The sequence below is a fragment of the Tachypleus tridentatus genome, chromosome 13 (genome assembly GCF_004210375.1).
Source record: "Tachypleus tridentatus isolate NWPU-2018 chromosome 13, ASM421037v1, whole genome shotgun sequence".
Taxonomy (NCBI): domain Eukaryota; kingdom Metazoa; phylum Arthropoda; class Merostomata; order Xiphosura; family Limulidae; genus Tachypleus; species Tachypleus tridentatus.
In genome coordinates this window covers 204,359,139-204,384,105 of record NC_134837.1, presented here as the reverse complement: position 1 = coordinate 204,384,105, position 24,967 = coordinate 204,359,139, and the positions used below count along the sequence as shown (strand labels likewise).

Here is a 24,967-nt window from a genome sequence, read left to right as displayed (position 1 = left end):
AAATAATTATTTTATATTACTTTGAAATGCAAGGACTATTTGAAGGTCATGGACCAAGAGGTTTCGTTTGTTCTGAATTTCGCGCAAAGAAACACGACAGTTTACTGCGCTAGCCGTCCCTAATTTAGCAATGTAAGACTAGAAGGAAGGCAGCTAGTCATCACCACCCATCACCAACTTATTGGCTACTCTTTTGCCAACGAATAATGGAATTGACTGTCACATTATAACACTCCCGCAGTTGAAAGGACAAGCGTGTTTGGTGTGACGGAAATTCGAACCCGCGAATTACGAGTCGAGTGCCTTAACCACCTGGCCATGACGAGCCACACACAAAGGTTGCTCTTTAATAAAACAAATTAAAAAACTTTCCTATAAAACTGAAATACTTTGATTCTTGAAATTAGGTTTGATGTAAACACAACAACAGTTCACTGTAATGACACTGTAATCACACTTTACGGTTAGAAGTTTCTGACATAGAAAACTTTTTTATATTTCTCAGCAACTCGAAAATTTTCCAATGTCTAGATCTTAATGGTCACAACATCATTAGGTCAAGACATGGTTTGTCTTACTATTAAACAGGTTTTATTTCTTGTTAAAAAAAAAAAAATTCAATTCGAACCACTAATAAGTATTATTCAGACGCTGAAAATATAACTTTATTGTCTCTAGAAAATGAAATTACAGTTGTGTTGTTCCTACTATAAACATCGAAACCCAAACTTCAGAGTTATAAGTCTCTAAACTTACCGTTGAACCACAAGATTTTCTATATTTAGGAGTAACCACAGTTAAAAGCAACTTGAATTCAAAGTTCGCATGCGGTAAATTCTGATAGTTTTATATCATTTCCTACGTGACGTTGAAACTACCTCTAGCGTCAAAAGAATGAAATAAACATAGCTTTCAGGAATATAACATTAGTACTAAACCTTTCTTTTATTTTACTGTACGTTTCATTTAAACCCTGTTGCACCTCAAACTAAAGTAAATTCTTTTATGTTCGTCAAACAACCTCAATAAAAAGTCCAGAAAGACGAGTCCGTCTGTGGTTCACCACACTTGGCCTGGAATGGCCAAGGCGTGCGACTCGTAATCCGAGGGTCGCGGGTTCGCGCCCGCGTCGCGCAAACATGCTCGCCCTCCCAGCCGTGAGGGCGTTATAATGTGACGGTCAATCCCACTATTCGTTGGTAAAAGAGTAGCCCAAGAGTTCACGGTGGGTGGTGATGACTAGCTGCCTTCCCTCTAGTCTTACACTGCTAAATTAGGGACGGCTAGCACAGATAGCTCTCGAGTAGCTTTCTGCGAAATTCCAAAAACAAGAACAAACAATTCACCACACGTTCGTAAGCCCTTAAGCTTGCTGCTATGTCATCTTAGGAGGTAGGGTAGAGGAGAAATATAATTATTCAAGACCTGTAATTGGCTATCTCACTTTCTAGAGCTGCCAATCTCAGAACACCTGTGATGCTTAAACAATCCCAACAAAATTCCTGTAAAATCAAACCTTAACTTAGTTTAGTACAACGTGGAATAACTTCCGCCACAATAGTTATTGACTGTCTGGCTTAATGAATGTTTGTTATAGTTTATTGCTGGTAATGATAGAAGTTTTTAAAAATACTTTCCCCGTTTCTTTTTGTTTTTTACAAATTTTGGGCCCAGATGATTAGAATTTAGCTTCTCATTTCGAACTGTTTCTAATATGAACTTCACGATTTTCGTGTTTATTACGTATGTGTATAACAGTACCCACTTTCCTATATTCATTCTTCCCTGTGCGCCAGCCCCGAGTCAACTCGTGTCTCCAGTAGAATCACCCGCATCTATTCTTGGCTAGGAAATGATTTTTCAAACACAAAGTCCTAAACTTCAACAGCAGTCTGATCTAATTTGAGACATGTTAAAGAATAAGATGCGCATGCGCGAGTTTTCAGTAGCACTTTCCTTTATGCGTGTTAGTGAATATATTTGATATCATTGACAGTCCAGCATTCAAGACGTGTCCTTTTCTCAACCAGTAGTCCTACAAGTGTAGAGATATTCAACTAATCCATTCTTGTGGATTATTCAGTAAAAGCAGTATATTTAAAATAATGTATGTAAATGATGGCTATAAGTACCTGAAACCAGTTTAATTCAGAGAGAAGTGACAGATTATCAAGTGATAAATTAATACTATTATTTATCGTTTACTAATTTGAACAGTTTGTCTGTCTTAATAATTCACAAGATTAAATTAGTAATATCAACGCTAAATATTATTGTATTTCTACACAGACTTAAGACTAATGCTTCAGTAATCAAAAACATGTAACATAAACTGTATGAAAACTTGCCTTATTTTTTCGATTTGCCCTTGTTAAAGGTTACTGATGAAACCAGTACAATTCAGTAAATCGACTGATATGATTAGGTTTCATATTTATTTTACGGTATATAGCTTTGACAAAACAGCGGTTAAAACATAACTTTCGAGAATTCTAAATAAAATCCAATATCACTACGTCAAGTAAAGCCCCATTCCAAAACTTAACACGTAAAATTTCTTAACATTCATTCTGCGAGTAAATAAAACTTGATTTGTGAGATTAGAAGAGGTATATATAGAGTGGCAGTTTCCTATGAAGTTGTTAAAAGGTACTCAATAAAAGACTTGATATGTTAACTGTCAGCGTCAAAGAGCCTCAGTCTGCTGCCAAAATAACTCACTTATCATTAGTATTCAACCATGCAATTGTAGCATTCAGAGGACTAGCCAGACAACGCCTTGTTGCACAAAATACTAGAAGTGTTAATGCTCAGGTAGGTACTGCGCTTAGCTACGTTCCAGTGACAAGTAAGCTTCGTAGAGCCTTCCTCAAGTATTTTATCGTCGAATCATGACAAAACCATGCAGAAAATGGTTTTAAAGAGCTGAGGAACCATATCTTGTATTGCGCAACACTTGTGGCTACTATGGTATTTTGTACGGGTTAATTGTTTCATTGATTGTTTGGAATTAAGCACAAAGCTAGACAATGGGCTATCGGTGCTCTGCCCACTACGGGTATCGAAACCCGGTTTCTAGCAGTGTGAGTCCACATATATGCCGCTGTGCCACTGAGAAGCTTTTGTATGGAATCTTAGATTATGGTCGAGTTTTTACTTCCTGGTAGCCTGAAAATTATTGCACATTCAACTCCATCAAAAATGTCTAAAAAAAACTATTTATAACAGTGTAAACCTAAAATAATTTATCCACTTTGGAATAAACCAACTAGGATCATTATCAATGATAAACTTTATTTTGTAAATTTTCAAATATTTTCTTATACTAGTAGGAAATGAAATATTATCTGATTCTTGTTGGATATCAAGTATTATCTGGTTCTAGTTGGATATCAAGTATTATCTGATTCTAGTTGAATATCAAGTATTATCTGATTCTAGTTGGATATCAAGTATTATCTGATACTAGTAGGATATCAAGTATTTTCTGATTCCAGTAGGATATCAAATATTACTTGATGCAAGTAGGATATCAAATATTATCTGATACTAGTAGGTATCAAGTATTTTCTGATTCCAGTAGGATATCAAATATTACTTGATGCAAGTAGGGTATCAAATATTATCTGATACTAGTAGGATATCAAGTTTTTCTGATTCCAGTAGGATATCAAATATTACTTAATGCAAATAGGATATCAAATATTATCTGATACTAGTAGGATATCAAGTATTTTCTGATTCCAGTAAGATATCAAATATTATTTGATGCAAGTAGGATATCAGATGTTATCTGATACTAGTAGGATATCAAGTATTTAATGATAAAAGTAGGATATCAAATATTTTCTCATACTAGTAGGATATCAAACATCTGATACTGGTAGTGTATCAAATGTTATCTGATACTAGTAGTATATCAAATGTTATCTGATACTAGTAGGATATTAAATATTCCAGAGTATACGTATTTACATAATATATCTTTAGTTAGAGTACGTAATTATAAACGTCTCAAATTGAACTATAAAAACATCTTTCTCTGTATTTTGTATCTCAATTTCGCTTTATGGAACAGCGGGTTATTCCTCGTTTCGTTATTAAAATTTAATCGGTTTCTATAATTTGTGGAATTTAAAACTTAATGATGCCTAGTTATCTATGTTTATAATATGTGAAAGAAATTTATATTTCTATTTTTATGAATGTATCTTTCATAAAAGTAAAAAAATCACCTGTATTCTCCTTCTCCTGGCCCCCTTTCCCCTGGGAAACCCAGCACGTGTCTTAGATGCAAATTTATTACAGTCTCTGATTAATTACATCTCGTATTAGTGGTTGATTTCTTTCAGAACAGTTTTATGAACTCCTGGAGAACTTTTGTCTTCAAGTTCAACTTTCTATTTTTTTTATCTTTTCTATACTTTTACCTTAATTCTTGAAGACGGTGTCTTGTAACAAAGATTTACCAGTTGTTACACGGTGTCTTGTAACAAAGATTTACCAGTTGTTACACGGTGTCTTGTAACAAAGATTTACCAGTTGTTAGACGGTGTCTTGTAACAAAGATTTACCAGTTGTTACACGGTGTCTTGTAACAAAGATTTACCAGTTGTTAGACGGTGTCTTGTAACAAAAATTTACCAGTTGTTACACGGTGTCTTGTAACAAAGATTTACCAGTTGTTACACGGTGTCTTGTAACAAAAATTTACCAGTTGTTACACGGTGTCTTGTAACAAAGGCTTATTGGTGTTTTGTACAAAGGTTTACTGGTGTTAGTGTTTTTGTGTAAAAAGGTTTTACAAATTAAATATTCGATATAAATTTGGTAGCCAGAGCCAAGACTAGTGTAATGTTTGATATAGCTTTGATTGCTTATAGTTAAGTATAAAGTATCTCTGTTGAGCTTACCACAGGTATTGAAACCCGATAATTGAGTTATCATCTTCATACTGACCGCTGAGTCAGTATGGAGCATCAAGTGACGAAAACCGCAGTAAATAACTGCAATACGAAACATATTCTGTTTACATTACTGAACTAAGAAAATGAATAATTAATGTTACAATATTTACAAACTTTCTTTTTATTAGTGATCAAGAGGTGAGTCAACAGAACCAAATGTCTAATTTTTAGTAACAAAGTCAAGTTCGTGCAGCGCCTCCAGTGGCCCAAATGCAAATCTGTTGGCTTATAATGAGCCATCCATTACGTCACGGAGAGCCCGTTGTGTAGCTTAACTACAAACGAACTTAAATCCGAAAGAGAGAAATCCGGATTGAAATAGACTGACCAATATAAATTGTTTCCGGTGATTTTTACCATGGGCATAGTAGTTGTAATGGTTTTAACTACGGACATAGTGGTTGTAATGATTTTTAACTACGGACATAGTGGTTGTAATGATTTTTAACTACGGACATAGTGATTGTAATGGGTTTTCCTAAGAACATAGTGGTTGTAATGGGTTTTACTATGAGCATAGTGGTTGTAATGGGTTTTACTATGAGCATAGTGGTTGTAATGGGTTTTACTATGAGCATAGTGGTTGTAATGGGTTTTACTATGAGCATAGTGGTTGTAATGGGTTTTACTATGAACATAGTGGTTGTAATGGGTTTTACTATGAACATAGTGGTTGTAATGGGTTTTACTATGAACATAGTGGTTGTAATGGGTTTTACTATGAACATAGTGGTTGTAATGGGTTTTACTATGAACATAGTGGTTGTAATGGGTTTTTCTCTCTCACCACTTTAATCATATCTGTACACATCTTCCAATGGCACTGTGAACACGTCCGGTCTATGGGTAGAACAGGCTTCTCTTCGGTCCTTTGGTATTTATCTGATTACCACGAGTGTAAATTCTACTCTAACCTCTTTTACGTTGATAACACATTGTACCTTACACTTGTAAATCTGTCCTCCGAGATACGTGTAGTCTTGACAGAAAATCAGCTGGTTAACCTAACAGTTGCAGATTATTTGTGGCTTCGACAGAAACTCTTCAAATATTATATTAGAATAGCACCATCTCCTCCGACTAAGTTTGGTAAAAATTATTTCATCTACCAAAAAGAAAAATCACCGTATCTCGTCTTGTTCTTTCGGGTTTCAAAAACACAACGGTAAAGAGCTAAAGAAATACCGGCCTGGTTAACTCAGAGATCCGTTATTAGAACACTTTACATATATCTGTGCAAGAAACTTTCAAGGCGCCATCTCATGGAGACATCTATAACACTATTTTCTTTAACCTCACTTGGTTATTAATTTATAATGATTCAATACATTTTACGCTAAAATCAGGGGTTCAATCCACCCCCCGGTGGATATAGCAGATAACCTAATGTGGCTTTGCTCGACAAACAAAAACATAACCTCATGTGTCCCCATGACCTTGACTTTTAATCAATAACACTTATGTTTGCTTTCTATCTCTAATGGGTAAAAAAAACACAAACTTAATTTATTGTTCTGATCAACAGTTTACAAATCGTTTCAAAGCCAACTAAAATATTTTCTATATCGTTATTGAAGACCCAGATAATTGTAAATAATGCATTATTTATATGATCGTGAGCCCTCGATAATATTCATAGCAAAATAATTAACCACCTATAATAATGGACTAAAATTAATTTAATAGCTAGACGATTGAATAGGCTTCAGTTATTAGAACTGTTAAATAGGATTCACAGTTATTAAACTTTTTAAAAAGTTTTCAATTATTACAACTGTTAAAAACATCAGTTATTAGAACTGTTAAAAGGTCTTCAGTTATTACAACTGTTAGGAGATTTTCAGTTATCAGAATTGTTAAATTGGATTCAGTTATTAGAACTGTTATATAGACTTCAAGTATTAGAACTGCCATCTAATCCTTTAGAAAATTTCTGTTAAGTATTAACTTATTCAGAAAGTGATAAACTATTTACGTAAGATAAAAAAGTTGAAGTCAAACCTTTTAGTCAGTTAAAGATACTTGTGTAGGCAATGGATGCAGCTGATCACAAATCAGGGGTGGCTAAACCCGAATATTAAACCTCAACGTTTATTCGCTATGCATATAAGGTTCTGTTTATATTCTGAATATCAAAAATAAAACCATAAAATCTGTCCAGTAGCCCTGGCATGGTGTAGTGATTTCCTCACTTTCTACAGATTGCAAGTTCGAATCCCGTCACTAAGTACTGTGGCCATTTCAGCTTTCGGAGAGTTATAATGTGATGGTCAATCCAACCTTTCGTTAGTAATCAGTAGCCAAAGAGTTAGCGATGGTTGATGTTGATTATCTGCCACCATTGTAATCTACCAATTCTTAATTAGGGACAGCTAATGCAGAGTAGCTTTGCACGAATTGAACAAACAAATAGAAATATTTTCCGATCAAACTGACACGTTTTTATTCTACCGGGTGGCCCGTAAGTCCCTACCCATCCATATGTTATTATATTATACTCAATTACGCATGTATTATAAATTTGTTTCTTTTTTTCAGAGAAATATGGCCGATGTAAGCCCATTTACGCTTGAAGAGCGTATTGTGACAAGTACGTGGGTACATGAGCACAAGAATACTGGTGACACCCTGGATACAATAATTGTCAAATTTAAAGAAAGATTCAATAAGGATCCACCAACACGATAAACGATGTCAAATTGGGAGAGCAAATTGTTTAAAACTGGCAATATTAAGGATGTACCTCATTCAGAAAGACCAGTTAAACGTAGAGAGTCATGTGCTGGTGTGGAAGAGTCAGTAATTAACTCATCATTAAAGTCGGCAAGGAAAAGATCAGCTGAACTTGGTATCCCGTAAGCAATCATGCAGGCCTTTATGAAAAGGACATGGGAGTTAAAGCATGGCGACCCACATTTGTGAATGAATTAAGTGATGCTGATAGAGAAAATAGGAAACTAACGTGTGATAAGTTACTGCGAATCTTCAATACGATCCCTTCTCGAGAAAAGGTGATGTTTACAGCAAGCGTGCAATTTACCGTTTGAGTTGAGCACGAAATGTTTACTTCTGGGCAAAAGAGAATCTTCATTATTATGAAGAAATTGAATACAACACTCTGCATGTCATGATGTGAGCAGCACTTAATGCACCTCATGTTATTGGACCATACCTCTTTAACGGGCCAGTAAACCATACCTCATATCTAAACATGTTACAACAATGGTTTATACCAAAACTCTATGAACTTGGAATCAGAGAGGAGGTTTGGTTTCAACAAGATGGAGCTCCGGCTCATTATGCTCTCACTGTGCGAGATTATCTTAATGACACTCTTGAGACAAATGGATAGGTTGTGGTTCTGTAACATCCTCTGCACACATGAAATTGCCCGCAAGAAGTCCGGACTTGACAACATGTGATAACTCTCTTTCGGGATACATAAAGGACATTGTGTCTAAACAACGTTATAATACTAATGATGAGTTGAAGGCAGCTGTTACCGCGGCATTTGAAACAATAATCCCTGCTATTTTGAGGAAAATGTCTCATAGAACATGGCGTCGCATAATACTATGCAGCGAGAATGAGGGACAGCACACAAATACACTGGATACATAACATATATGGATGGGTAGGGACTTACGGACCACCCTGTAGTTTGTTGTCCATCTGGTGGAAATATCCTTTTATGTCATACACTGTTATTAAATCGGGCAAAATACTATTATACAAAAACCTTTATTATTTAAACAGTAACTTAATGTTTCGTGGTGAAACACATTACTCTAGTGAAGTATTGTTTCCATAGTTCTATAAATTAGTAAACATAACAGCGAGTCACGATCTATCCTAATAAACCGCTACTGTCGGAATACGAAACGAGGTTTGTGTGTGACAGCCTCACCAAAACCTAACATATGCGACGTCACTTCTTATACAGGGACATTCAGCTGCATCAAACTGCTGTTGAAACATGCTACACAATTGTTATATCATGCTATATTATCTGTTGCACTTGGTAGAATTAAATATCTATATAATTACATATATTGTTACTTATATATAATTCGTATAATTTTATATCAGTAATGATTAAAACTGTACAACATATTTCATGCAGTAGAAACCGAAGATTTATAAAAACCCAGAATAATTAGATAGCAACTATTCAGAATACATTCTTAACCCTGGTTGTATGCTCCAACATAACAAAGCTAGAACCGATTTCATGACTTTTATAAAGCTTCACAATTAAACTCCTTCGATAGGAGTGTTTTAAGACCTACCTTGATTTCAGTTAACTTCACTTTGTATGTATGGAGATTCATTCTAATTAGGTGACTCAGACTATATCTGGTACAACGTTTGTCTTAATTTAGGGCAGTGTGTTCATTCAAAAAAAATCACACGAAACGGTTCTCTTATTTAGGGCAGTATATTCACTCAGTATTAAGTGAAACGCTTCTTTAATTTTGGGCAATTTATTTCGTCCACTGAACACGTAGATGGATTTCTAGATTATTTGTACTTTTAATGTGCACGATTCAACGAATAAAAGCTATGTACATTATTAGATATTATTAAGTACAGAGCGAACTACATGTAATTGTTTTCGTTAAATGTTCCAGATATTTCACTCACTATAACACTCAGACTTTCTTCATCTGTGGTGTGCTCACGATTGCTCTGTTTTAACGACCGAGTCAAAGGAAGGAGATAAAGTATTTGTCACTATTTCATGCAGAAAGTGACCATATCTTTAGTACTAAATCTTCAAACTTGTCAGTTATCTTAGATAGTTTAGTTACTTTACACAAGTCAGGAACACAACTCTAATAAAACCGGGTAACTTTCCCACAGACGCAAGTTAACCACGAAGTTAACTGAAAGTAAATAATCCACCACCACCAGAGTCTACGAAATATCGTCTGTGAAGCAGCTTGCGACGTTATGCTGATAAGGCACATGGGTTGACGTCAACAGTGTCGCCGTAGGGCTAGGTTAAAGTCCTCGACCTCTAGCGGAATGTGGAGAAGTTAACGTATCGACCAGACCAAAACAAGAACAGCTACAACCAAGTTTTGAAATAACAAAAACACTAACCAACAATCACTTTAAAATGGTTTAATATTAAACATTTTGATGGGTGACGTGTATCCGGAACTAAAAGCAAAGCACTTAATTAGAGAAAATTATGTCTAAATATTTACAAAGCCTAAATGTGTACTTACGATATTTTATATCATAGCACCAATAAAACGTGAAACCTAATTAAACATTCTACATATAGCGATATGTTTCATACTATTGTACCTGCAAACTTCAGAAGAGTTCGGGTATTTTTATCCCCACTGTAGAATTAAGCTCTCGCATAGTGTTTTATGTGAAGTAACATAATTTTAATATCAGTCGAGATGATTCGAACAAATCTACTACAAGGAATGTCAGCCGTATGATGTATTTTTTTCATGGATTACGAAACATTACTAAACAAAAGTTATAAAATCTGGGACAAAAAATCACGTGAACAGTACTTTTTTTTAAAAACTTGATTTCTATTTATGAGTTAAAAACCAGAGGTGTGTAAACTTAGCAGTTCAGGCCACCCACAGATCACTGCCCACAATGTCTTTCATATAACACCAGAATTTAATAGACGAGCACTGAGCTATGAGGAATAAAAGATGATTTAATATTCAAAGCTATTTGAACCTCCTCTGATTTTTATACCCGAAATGAGCAAATTTAGAGGAAAGTGAAGAAAAACAAAACATCTGTAGCGTTTGTGATTTTGAACTATGATGCTATTAAATTCAACCACTAAAGCGACATTATTAACAATACAGTAAACAGCTGTGTTGTATTCTCTTTACCAGAATTAAAACAGCTGTGTTGTATTCTCTTCACCATGATTAAACAGCTGTATTATATTCTCTTCAGCAGGGTTAAATAGCTGTGTTATATTCTCTTCAGCAGGGTTAAATAGCTGTGTTATATTCTCTTCAGCAGGGTTAAACAGCTGTGTTGTATTCTCTTTACCAGAGTTACACTGTTTTGTTATATTGTCTTCACCAGAGTTAAACAGCTCTGTTATATTTTCTTTCTGAAGACAAACACTATTGTAACCAGAAGACTATACATATTTGCCGCTTTCTTCTGTAGATAGCGTCTTTAGACAAAATCCCAAAGATAAAAACTTACGTAAACACTTATAATGATGATTCCCGAGTTTTAGTTTTTCATTAGTAGTCTATGTAGAATTATCCTGTGACACAAAGATTGTACGACTTCATGACGTCAGGAATTAGATCTAAGGTCTTCAAGATTACGTATCCTAGCAACTGCCAAGAACCATTCCACCTACTGTATGAGTGACGACAACATTTCATCTTACCAGGTCGGAAAATGTATTCTCATTAATGACAAAGTATATAACTTCATAAGGAACCTATTTATATAAACAACGTTTATCTCTTGTTATTAACTTATTGATTTCTAAACCAGTGTATAAAGTAAAGAAATAGGTTGTTTACGTCACTATAAAGCCAAAGATGTCTTCCTCAAACTTTCTAATAACAAAACTATACCATCTACTAACACTACAAAAACCCAACGTTCATGACTCCAGAACTCTATTATTGTCTTTGTTTGGTTTATATAAATAATTATGAGCATTTGATATGGAACGAACAGTTATTTTTTCTTTTACTACACTTCCAAATCTAATGTTAAAATTATATGCCCAAAAGAGGAATAAAGAACACGTTACTATAGCAACAAGAAAACAGGAATAAAACCTGTAAGAGCAATAACAATAATAATAACACTTTGGTTTAGACAAAAATGTCAACAATTTTGTTTTTAGAGTAAAACCACATTGGGCAATCTGCTAGGTCATCCTCTATAAATCAAACTCTAGATTTTAGGATTGTAATTTCGTAAAATTACCGCTTTTCCACATGGGAACATCCGAGGGTTAGAAATCCAGGCTATTGCGTCATACACACTTATACTTATTTTTGAGCCACCAGGGATAACGTATGCAAAATTTCGATGTTGAATTTCCAAAGTGACGAAGGCGAGTTCTTAATGATATCCAAATTCTTAATCCCCACATCACTAATTAAACATTTTAATCTCCGTATCACTAATTTAATATACAGCACTTAATATCTCAACAGTTACATACGTTTGCAATCATTTCAGGATAGTGAGACATTTTTGAAATTTTCGCTAAGACCCAACTCTGTTTAATACAAACGTTTTACGTTAAAAATCTTAAATTAAAATGGAGGAACAGTATTTCTTATTGTGTCTTTCATACAATATGATAATATGAAAAATGGATGAAAATGCTAACTATACTTCATACTTGTAAAGAGAGAAACAGTGGTCATATGTTCAAATATATTTGAACAGTCCAACAACAAATCGAAAACATCATCCCATGGATACAGAGGACAATTAAAAACCAAAGGAAGTACTAACTAAAATCGTGGGTGCAGTATCTATAAAAAATAACAAACAACTTTTCCTGTTCGTACGTCTTCACTGTTATGTACCAAACTATACCTTGACAATCTAGCTTGAAAAAACGATAACCATTACCAACAATACATCCTGGTATTGACAACTGTAGCCCTACATAAAACTCATTAAGATATCCTTTTTCTAATAATTATAGTCCTAAACAGAAACTCACTATCTAGATAACCTTAAAACTGTCCGAGTGATAACCGCCCTAATGTTATAAAAATAATAGTGATAACCACTTTAATGTTATAAAAATAATAGTGATAACCACTCTTATGTTATAAAAATAATAGTGATAACCATTCTAATGTTATAAAAATAATAGTGATAACCACCCTAACCTTATAAAAATAATAGCGATAACCGCCCTAATGTTATAAATATAATAGCGATAACCACTCTCATGTTAAAAAATAATAGTGATAACCGCCCTAATGTAATACAAATAATAGTGATAACCACTCTAATGTTATAAAAATAATAGTGATAACCACTTTAATGTTATAAAAATAATAGTGATAACCACTCTTATGTTATAAAAATAATAGTGATAACCATTCTAATGTTATAAAAATAATAGTGATAACCACCCTAACCTTATAAAAATAATAGCGATAACCGCCCTAATGTTATAAATATAATAGCGATAACCACTCTCATGTTAAAAAATAATAGTGATAACCGCCCTAATGTAATACAAATAATAGTGATAACCACTCTAATGTTATAAAAATAATAGTGATAACCACTCTAATTTTATAAAAATAATAGTGAAAACCGCCATAATCTTATAAAGTGATAACCACTCTAATGTTATAAAAATAATAGTGATAACCACTCTAATGTTATAAAAATAATAGTGATAACCGCCCTAATGTTATAAAAATAATAGTGATAACCGCCCTAATGTTATAAAAATAATAGTGAAAACCGCCCTAATGTTATAAAAATAATAGTGATAACCGCCCTAATGTTATAAAAATAATAGTGAAAACCGCCCTAATGTTTTCAACATAATAGTGATAACCACTCTAATGTTATAAACATAATTGTGATAACCGCTCTAATGTTATAAAAATAATAGTGAAAACCGCCCTAATGTTATAAAAATAATAGTGATAACGACTCTAACGTTATAAAAATAATAGTGATAACTGCTCTAATGTTATAAAAATAATAGTGATAACTGTCCTAATATTGTAAACATGCCGTATTTTACGACTTGTAAGATGCTACATTGTGGGATACGCACCCTAATATTGAAAGGCAATTGTAAGAAAATCATATTTTGACTCAGCAACCAACACCTTGATGTAACCTTGACGTTTTTCAACCTACTGAGTAAATACCGTCAAATAAATCATATTCCTCACAATATATAGACAATACTAGTTAAATTGAATGCTTTATGCCATTGAAAATACTTGCAATTGACAAGTAATGAAATTATGATCTATATGAGAGGCCATTTTGAGTTGACCCTAAGTTAACCTCTTGCTTTAAGCTATTACTTTGGTTGTGGAAGACGCATAGGGATGTTTCAAGGTATTTTTAAAGAAAAAAGTGCCTTTTAGAAGGCGTAAAATACGGTAATTGTGATAACAACCGAAATATTACAGTAAGTATTGTATTTAAATCCACTGATTTACGAAACTTGTTAATCAGGGTTAACATATCTTCTTCAAACAATACGAGCTTATAATTATTTTGGGACTCACCTCATTTTGCAGATTCGGGGAGGGAAGGTTAATGTAGCCTGATCCCCTGCCGTTACGTGCTATAGGTAAGAAGAATATGATAATTAGTGTTAGATTATAAACAGCTGAATATAACACGTAAAATAATAAGTAGAGTTATTTTATACGTAACTAAATAAGAGATATAAACATTAAGGTTAAGCTATGCGTAGTTAAGTAATAAACATAACATAATAACTAGGGTCATGTTATATATTTAGCTAAATAGGAAAAAATAAGAATTAGGCTTAGGTTTTGTAATAACTACATTTCCCTTATTATGATGTATCATGTATATGGACCTGGCATGGCCAAGTGTGTTAATGCGTTCGACTCGTAATCCGAGGGTCGCGGGTTCAAATGCTGGTCGCATTAAACATGCTCGCCCTTTCAGCCGTGTGGGCGTTATAATGTGACGGTCAATCCCACTATTCGTTGGTAAGAGAGTAGCCCAAGAATTGACGGTGGGTGATGATGACTAGCTGCCTTCCCTCTAGTCTTACACTGCTAAATTAGGGACGGCTAGCGCAGATAGCCCTCGAGTAGCTTTGCGCTAAATTCAAAAACAAACAAACAATCATGTACATTACTATGGCAACAAGACTCTCACTTTTAAAACTTCCCAGAAAATGTTACTTTTAAATATACACGTAAAACAATATTCATTCTTACGTATATGGTTGCTCTGGTAAAGTTGTTGATTTTGTACCTTTTATTTTCACATTTGAACATAACCTCTCGAACAACAAGACACGAGTTACCGAAGTTTGTAATCGTTCTTAAATAACATATGGTATAGTAGGCCTGGAAGAAATAATGTATAGTATATTAAACCTAAAAGCTTGTAACTGATCCAGAGTAACATATGGTATGCTAAGCCTGGAAGTTTGTAACAGATCCTAAATAATGTGTAAGATACCAAGTCAGACCAAGCGATTGTTAGTTTCATGACAGTTGATTCATTAATCACCACATTTTCTAGAATCATACGATCTTTACTATCCAGATGTCGCAAAATCCTAAAAATAAAGGAAAATAAAAGTTGTAACGAACTAAAACAAAATACCGCTACAACCTGTTGTGAACAAAGACAATTCATTAAAATGTAACAACAACGTTGATCAGAATAAAATTTCAAACAGCTAGAATACAAATAGACTTAAGTAGAAATAGCAATTTAATTATATTTCTCTCTTCTTTATTCAGTAATTTAAAGTACAAAACTGTGAAACATATTTGGGAGAGTCCTGACTTATACCAAGATGGTTAAATCGTTTCTCTGGCACGTTTGCCATCGTTTTTTAAACTCTATTATTATCAAGCCAATCAGTGATTTCATGACGAGTACAGCACAGATACGACATCTTGTAGCTTTGGTCTTTAATAACAAACAAAAATTAGCATATAGAAATATATCTGTGTTCTAGCCTCGAAAAATATAATATTAAGTAAATGTACTGAGAAATAGATATATAATTAAATCGATAACTTCATTATTAATTTTAAAAATCTTAAATGTTGCATATTAATTTCAAAACATTAGAAATTAATGTACATATAGCTAACTACCCAACTTAAAGCTTCTTACAATTTCATAACATAACTAAATGATTTGCTAACGGGAGTAGAAGATAGACATTAAATGATTTGCTAACGAGAGTAAAAGTTAGGCATTAAACGATCTGCTAACGAGAGTACAAAGTAGACATTAAACAATCTGCTAACGAGAGTAAGTTAGACATTAAACGATCTGCTAATGAGAGTTGAAAGTAGACATTAAACAATCTGCTAGCGAGAATAGAAGTTAAACATTAAATAATTTGCTATCGAGAGTAGAAAGTAAACATTAAATGATTTGCTAACAAGAGTATAAGGTAGACATTAAATGATCTGTTCACACCAAATAATCGTGAAATTATGAAACATTTACTTGTTTCCCTTCCTCTGGTTTACCACTGTTGGTTTAGAAGATTTTTTTACAGAACGGAAAAAAATTTTTATTAACACTTATTTTAAGATCAATAATTTCGTATAGTAGTAAAGTAATAACCTGTCATTTAGGAAACACTTATATAGGGCTCAAGAAGGAAACAGACCACAATTTAAAAAAAAACTCGAGAAACCACTAAGTAGATATAGAGAGATCCGTCAGTACCATTTCTCTCTACCATCCTTCTGTAATAACTTCTCCGTTTCAAACACCAAGGAAGGTAAAAATTGTTTACTACAATTTTAGTTCTCTGTGTAACGTGTTCAAAACTTTAAAAATAACATATTTTAAGTCCAAGCATTACAACTACATGATGTTTCTCAGTCTATGTTGTCATTGACGCCTCTTATAAGTAGAAGTATAACCAGGGATCTACAACATTTTAAAACATACTTAAGATAGAATACGTGAAAGAAACAGCCCGTACTTTCATCCCTACGGAAGGAAGGTTAACCTTCCGGTTGAAAGCGATCGGGTTCTGGGATTTGTTTGCCAGAGCAAGAAAGATGTCACAATCGAAAGCGTTTCGACTCTAAATCGGATTTGTATTGGATTGAAAAGCTTGACAAAAACGTGTGTCTTTGGATATTGTTCGGGTTATCCGGTTTTATGTTACGTAAAAGATGTTTACAAGTCATGCAAGTTTTAGAAATAGTGGAATTTTCCAGGAAAAATTAAAACATACTCGAGAAAAACCAACGTATTGTTAAGGTCAGGATTAAGATTGAAAGTACTGAGAAAGAAGATGAAATAAAACACTTCAGTGAAGACTTTACTTCTCACTCCATGAAACCAAGTTACATTACAAACACAGTCAAGTTAGTCATAGTAAATGTGTAGAAAAACTAGAGATTCCAGCTTATGATTTGATTAGTTCTAAAGCCCCTGGTAACAAACTGTAAGACCGTTCAAGACAAACAACTTCAGGCAGTCTTAATTATATTTAGTTATGTATATATGTAGTGTAAGGTAGTATAGTAATCTGTAATGTAATATAGTATAGTATATTGTTGTAATACATAGTGTAATATGGTATAGTAATGTGTAGTGTGAGGTAGTATAGTAGTGTGTAGTATACTATAGTACAGTATAGTAATGTGTAGTGTAATACAGTATAGTATAGTAATGTGCAGTGTAATAGAGTATAGTAATGTACAGTGTAAGGTAGTGCAGTATAGTGATGTGTAATGTAAGGTAGTATAGTATAGTAATGTGTAGTGTTAGGTAGTAAAGTATGGTAATGTGTAGCATAAGTTAACGTAGTATAGTAATGTGTTGTGTTATGTGGTATAGTGTATTATGTGTAATGTAAGGTAGTATAGCATAGTAATGTGTAGTATAATGTAGTGTGTATGTGTGTGTTTTATTATAGCAAATCTACATCAGGCTATCTGATGTGTCCACTGAAGGGAATCAAACCCTTGATTTTACCATTGTAAGTCCTAAGACATACCGCTGTCTCACTGGGGATTGTACAGTGTAGTAATGTATAGTGTAAGGTAATATAGTATAGTTTAGTAATGTACAGTGTAAGGTAGTGTAGTATAGTAGTGTGTATTGTAAGGTAGTATAGTATAGTAATGGGTAGTGTAATACTGTATAGTATAGTAATGTACAGTGTAAGGTAGTGTAGTATAGTGGTGTGTATTGTAAGGTAGTATAGTATAGTAATGGGTAGTGTAAGTTAGTACAGTATGGTATTGTGTAGCGTAAGTTAATATAGTTTTCTAGTGTTGTGTAATGTGGTATAGAGTATTATGTGTAGTGTAAGGTAGTGTAGCATAGTAATGTGTAATGAAATGTACAGTGTAGTAATGTGTAGTGTAAAGTAGTTTAGTGTAGTGACATTTACTAGACTCTCAACATATAAGTGCATCATTTACAAAATCATGTTTACCAAACTGTAAAAAAACGCACACCTCTTTTCAAACCATGTTTACTAAACAACCCATTTTAGTTAAAAGATGAGTCTCTATATTTATAAGACTTGACGTCAGATATGTACTAGGTAAAAATTTACTCTAAACAAAGTAGCGTCCCCTATTGTACGTTACATGACACACGCCCTGTCGTTCTATCAAACTGAAAGATATCCGGTTAAGAGCCTGCATTACGAGTGGAAACAAAGTCAGTGATTTGAAACAAAATATCTAAGAAAAACTTAGGCTACAAAAAGACATTTCTAAGATACAAATTCAAGCCAATAAGTAACTATTTAGTGAATTAATGTATAATGTTACCTGGATCGCACGTGTTTTTGTTGTTTTTTTCTGAATTCTCTAGAAGAGCGAGAAACAGCTTATCCCTTTTAGTTTTTTTCTGAACTAAAAATACCTTTTCTATAAAGAAAGTCAAAGTAGAATAATTGGTTTAGTTGTAAGTTTCTTGACTTTAAGAGATGTGAAGTCTCCTTGTGGCAGAAATTCTATTTGCAAAATTTATTTTCGTTTTCTTAATTTTAAATATAAAGTGATATTAGCATGTAGAAGTTTAAGTGTGTTATAACAACCACAGTTGATAAAAAATTGACAGTGGAACAACACGAATCAGAACTGCATCTTAACACTGTTTGGTGTTACACATGTAATGTATCAGGTCATCCCATACGTAATGTCCGAAAATTTAATACAGAAAGTACATCATCATTTCTCTCATTGTAAAATACTTTAATGACTAAAATATGTAATAGGACATGTATAAAAATGTTCAGACAAATAAAAGAAACTAATCCAACTCCACTTTTTTAGATCATTAATCAAATAAACCCTTATAAAGATAAATGTGTCTGAGGAGCATATCAGGCATATAATGCTTTATGAGTTTAAAAAAGGCAATAGTGCAGCAGAAACTACATGAAACATTCAAGGTGTTTATGGTGCGGAGTCTTTCAATGAAAGAAAATGTCGAAGGTGGTTCAGAAGTTCAGATCAGGTAACTACAGCTTAAAAGATGCACCATGTTCAGTTCGTCCTGTTGAGTTTAATGATGACTTGCTGCTGGCTGCACTTGATGAAGATTGTGCTGTAACAGTTGAAGAACTAGCACAGAAGCTTAATTCAACCCATTCAACAGTTAACCGTCATTTTCAAGAGCTTGGAAAGGTTCAAAACTTGTAAAATGGGTCCCCCATGATTTGACAGGACCCCACCTTAGAGCAAGAGTGGGCATTTGCATTTCTCTGCACTTTCGTGAACGTAACTCACATTTTTTGGACAGATTAGTGACTGGTTAAAAAAATGGATATTTTATGAAAATGTTAATCGCCACAGACAATGAATGGCTCAGTGCAGGTAGACTGGCTAAAGCATAGCTCAAAATGGACTTCCACCCGAGGAAAGTCTTGTTAAGCATTTCATGGGATATTGTTGATGTGAGTAGCTACCACGTATTGTAACAAGTATATCATACTTCTATTGTCAATAGTTATAGTGCTTGAATGTTGCACTCAAAGAAAAGAGGCCTGCTTTGACCAATCATAAAGGTGTTGTGTTACACCTGGATAATGCACAGCTCCATACAGCAAGGATTATATATGCAAAGACTAAAGAGCTAGACTGGGAAAACTTCCACATCCTCCTTATTCTCCAGACCTTGTCACGAAGTTTTCAGAACAATCTTGATGGAAAAGAGCTTGGAACACATGAAGATGTCAAAACTACCCTCTTTACATTCTTTTCCTTCAAACCCCAAGAATTTTATAGAAGTGACATTCAGAAGATTGTGTATCATTGACAGGAAGAAATTAACAATAATGGAACATACATTATTGATTAAATAACATTAAAAGCGTTTGAAATATTTTCTATTTTTCTGAACCTAAAATCGGACATTACTTGAGAGATGACCTCATAGTTTTACCGAAATTGTATTACTTTTGGGAAGAGCATGTAAGAGTGCTTTATGTCGCGTAATATTTATACATTCAGAATAAAAAGATGTGTTCAGATCAGGGATTTAATGTTCTCAAGAAAAAATATTTCTTTTATTTAATGATATTAGATAAAAAGAAGCATGTATAAACTTCGAGAACCGGAAATATTTAGAATGAGACCTGTAAAACGTCCTACAACATTCATGGTAAGTAAAGTCTGACTTCTTTTAACAGGTAATAATCCACGAATAGAAAGTTCAGATGCAAAAGCCGTCCAGTTGCTCCAGGCAACATTAAACCATATAATCAAAAACTTATTTTTGACTGGGGAAAAGATACAACCTCAATTTCTACGAAGTATTTATCCAACCGTCGTGTGTTTCAAACATCTGGAGAATGAAACCTATATTCATGCTTTTCCATATTAGGACAAACCAATCAAGTCACCTGGCATAGCGCCTATAATGTCTGTGGAACTGGCGGTTCTAATAGGTACAAGGAAACCTTACACTAGATGCCTTATAGAAAGTACGCAAAAAAGGTGGTTAACATTTAGACATGACAGCTTTACGACGAATCTGAATATAGCATTATTAAAAGCAAGTCGTGTTTACAGACTGAAAGGCACGTAAAGGAAGATATTCTATTTGTCAAATAAATGTATAAAAGGCAACAGATGCCATTTCTGTGTGAATGTTGCACACGGGTCAACAGAGAGAGATAGTGAAAAGAAAAAAAACATACGAAGAATAAATACTAGTGAATTAATCCTATATCTTTACTAGTACTAAAGAATTTTATACCTACTTTATTTCGAAGCTCTTTGTGGACTACAACTAGGATCAAAAATATGCGACAAAGATTGCAATGAAAAATTGAAATATTTTTACCATCCAGCGCTTGGGGAATAACAGAAATTATCATTTTAATATTATTTTATCTGCTTGTTATGTCATCAACAGATTTTTTTTTTTTGAATTTCGCACAAAGCTACTCGAGGGTTATCTGTGCTAGCCGTCCCTAATTTAGCAGTGTAAGACTAGAGGGAAGGCAACTAGTCATCACCACCCACCGCCAACTCTTGGGCTACTCTTTTACCAACGAATAGTGGGATTGACTGTCACATTATAACGCCCCCACGACTGAAAGGACGACCCGCGACCGTCGGATTACGAGTCGCACGCCTTAAGCGCTTGGCCATGCCAGGCCACATCAACAGATAGCCCAATGTAGCTTTGCTCTAAAACTGAACAATCAGTCTCTTTGCTATTATATTGGGCCCAGCATGGCCAGGTGGGTTAAGGCAATCGGCTCATAACCTCACAGTCGCGGGTTCGAATCCCCGTCGCACCAAATATGTTCGCCCTTTTAGCCGTGAGGGCGTTATAATGTGCGGTTAATCCCACTATTCGTTGGTAAAAGAGTAGCCGAAGAGTTAGCTGTGGGTGGTGATGACAAGCTAGCTGCCTTCCCTCTAGTCTTACACTACTAAATTAGGAACGGCTAGCGTAGCTAGTGTAGCTTTGCACGAAATTCAAAACAAACAAATAAAGCCATTATATTGTACGGCTTTTTAAATTAGCAATAAATGTTTTTTTTTTCTTTTAATAACAACGTTGTTTCAAAGACTGGTCCACATTTAGTGATTATGTTTTTTTTTTTGTTTTCAGTCCATTGAAGCTTACTTCAATCTTTCCACTGAATGTGGACCAGTCCTTGAAACAACGTCAACAGGCCTAATGTTGTTTACGACCATCTTTCAGTTCTTCGAAGTTTCTGAAAGATCCAACGAATTTATAGGAAAACTCCATTGAAAGATGTAAAAAAAAAAGTATACAAATAGCAAACAAAAGAAGAAAAAATATTTGAACCGATCATCCTGAGGGGACACTGTAATCAAGAGTATTGTTGGATCAGAAGGTAAAACCTCACTGATATAAAGACTCCGCCTGTTATATTAATTTCTTCACGCAGGGAATTCTCTGATCGATTAGATCTGTTAAACTTTAAATAGATCAGGAACGTGAGATGATAATCCCCTTCTGAACTGCTAATCAGTTAATCAAATTTCATTATTCGTGAAGTATTTGATTTGCAAATGAAGAACAGACACACAGACTGTCAGAAGAATCGATCTGGGGAAAAATAAAAGTATATTTTATACATATCACACTTAATACACAATACGTCCATGTTTAACTAAAGTATGGTACACCTGAAACATCGCTCTATAATAACATTCACTTTCAATTAGCTAGTTATATACTGATCCTCACGTGACCTCATAAAAAGCTTTTGGAATACTCACCACAGAGAAGGTAGCCAGTACCAACACACGCTGCCACAAGAGCTCTGACCAGTTTTAAACAGAACTAAGACTTCTTTCTCATAACCCTTTTATCGCCCGACATCGCCAAATGGTTAGGGCGCTCCACTTGAAATATGAAAGTCGCGGATTCGAATCCACGTCACACCAAATATGTTCGTCCTGTCAGCGGTGAAAGCGTTATAATGTGACAGTCAATCTCACTATTCATTAGTAAAAGAGTAGCCCAAAATTTGGCAGAGGGTGGTGAAAACAAGTTGCCTTCCCTCTATTCTTACATTGCAAAATCAGGGACACTTATTGCAAATAGCCCTCGTGTACCTAAGGGCGAAATGTTCAGTACATAATTACATGTAGACTATTATCAGTACATAATTACATGTATAATATTGTCAGTATATAATTACATGTAAACTACTGTCAGTACATAGTTACATGTTGACTATTATCAATACATAGTTACATGTAGACTATTGTCAATACATAGTTACATGTAGACTATTGTCAATACATAGTTACATGTAGACTATTATCAATACATAGTTACATGTTGACTATTGTCAATACATAATTACATGTAGACTATTGTCAATACATAGTTACATGTTGACTATTGTCAGTACATAATTACGTGCAGAATAGTTCACTACATAATTACATGTAAACTACTGTCAGTACATAATTACATGTAGACTATTGTCAATACATAGTTACATGTAGACTATTGTCAGTACATAATTACATGTAGACTATTGTCAATACATAGTTACATGTTGACTATTGTCAGTACATAATTACGTGCAGAATAGTTCACTACATAATTACATGTAAACTACTGTCAGTACATAATTACATGTAGACTATTATCAATACATAGTTACATGTAGACTATTGTCAATACATAGCTACATGTAGACTATTATCAATACATAGTTACATGTTGACTATTGTCAGTACATAATTACATGTAGACTATTGTCAATACATAGTTACATGTAGACTATTGTCAGTACATAATTACATGTAGACTATTGTCAGTACATAATTACATGTAGACTATTGTCAATACATAGTTACATGTTGACTATTGTCAGTACACATTTTCATGTAGACTATTGTCAATACATAGTTACATGTTGACTATTGTCAGTACACATTTTCATGTAGACTATTGTCAATACATAGTTACATGTTGACTATTGTCAGTACATAATTACATGTAGACTATTGTCAATACATAGTTACATGTTGACTATTGTCAGTACATAATTACATGTAGACTATTGTCAATACATAGTTACATGTTGACTATTGTCAGTACATAATTACATGTAGACTATTGTCAATACATAGTTACATGTTGACTATTGTCAGTACATAATTACATGTAGACTATTGTCAATACATAGTTACATGTAGACTATTGTCAATACATAGTTACATGTTGACTATTGTCAGTACATAATTACATGTAGACTATTGTCAATACATAGTTACATGTAGACTATTGTCAGTACATAATTACGTGCAGAATAGTTCACTACATAATTACATGTAAACTACTGTCAGTACATAATTACATGTAGACTATTGTCAATACATAGTTACATGTAGACTATTGTCAGTACATAATTACATGTAGACTATTGTCAATACATAGTTACATGTTGACTATTGTCAGTACATAATTACGTGCAGAATAGTTCACTACATAATTACATGTAAACTACTGTCAGTACATAATTACATGTAGACTATTATCAATACATAGTTACATGTAGACTATTGTCAATACATAGTTACATGTAGACTATTATCAATACATAGTTACATGTAGACTATTATCAATACATAGTTACATGTTGACTATTGTCAATACATAATTACATGTAGACTATTGTCAATACATAGTTACATGTTGACTATTGTCAGTACATAATTACGTGCAGAATAGTTCACTACATAATTACATGTAAACTACTGTCAGTACATAATTACATGTAGACTATTGTCAATACATAGTTACATGTAGACTATTGTCAGTACATAATTACATGTAGACTATTGTCAATACATAGTTACATGTTGACTATTGTCAGTACATAATTACGTGCAGAATAGTTCACTACATAATTACATGTAAACTACTGTCAGTACATAATTACATGTAGACTATTATCAATACATAGTTACATGTAGACTATTGTCAATACATAGCTACATGTAGACTATTATCAATACATAGTTACATGTTGACTATTGTCAGTACATAATTACATGTAGACTATTGTCAATACATAGTTACATGTAGACTATTGTCAGTACATAATTACATGTAGACTATTGTCAGTACATAATTACATGTAGACTATTGTCAATACATAGTTACATGTTGACTATTGTCAGTACACATTTTCATGTAGACTATTGTCAATACATAGTTACATGTTGACTATTGTCAGTACACATTTTCATGTAGACTATTGTCAATACATAGTTACATGTTGACTATTGTCAGTACATAATTACATGTAGACTATT

General features: G+C 33.7%; 1 protein-coding gene and 1 long non-coding RNA gene across 2 annotated transcripts in view; one reads left to right on the top strand and one right to left on the bottom strand.

The window, feature by feature from the left end:
* Positions 1-24,967, top strand: part of LOC143239685 (pleckstrin homology domain-containing family G member 7-like) — a 406,704-nt gene that overhangs the window by 244,246 nt on the left and 137,491 nt on the right. The gene's annotated exons all lie outside the window — the stretch shown is intronic.
* The window catches only part of LOC143239692 (uncharacterized), a 28,975-nt gene continuing 13,702 nt past the window's right edge, over positions 9,695-24,967 (bottom strand). Inside the window, exons 2-3 of the long non-coding RNA XR_013021312.1 lie at positions 14,222-14,280; positions 9,695-9,985 (exon numbers count right to left, since the gene is read on the bottom strand). This is a non-coding gene — a long non-coding RNA (uncharacterized LOC143239692). The remainder of the gene's footprint in view (positions 9,986-14,221; positions 14,281-24,967) is intronic.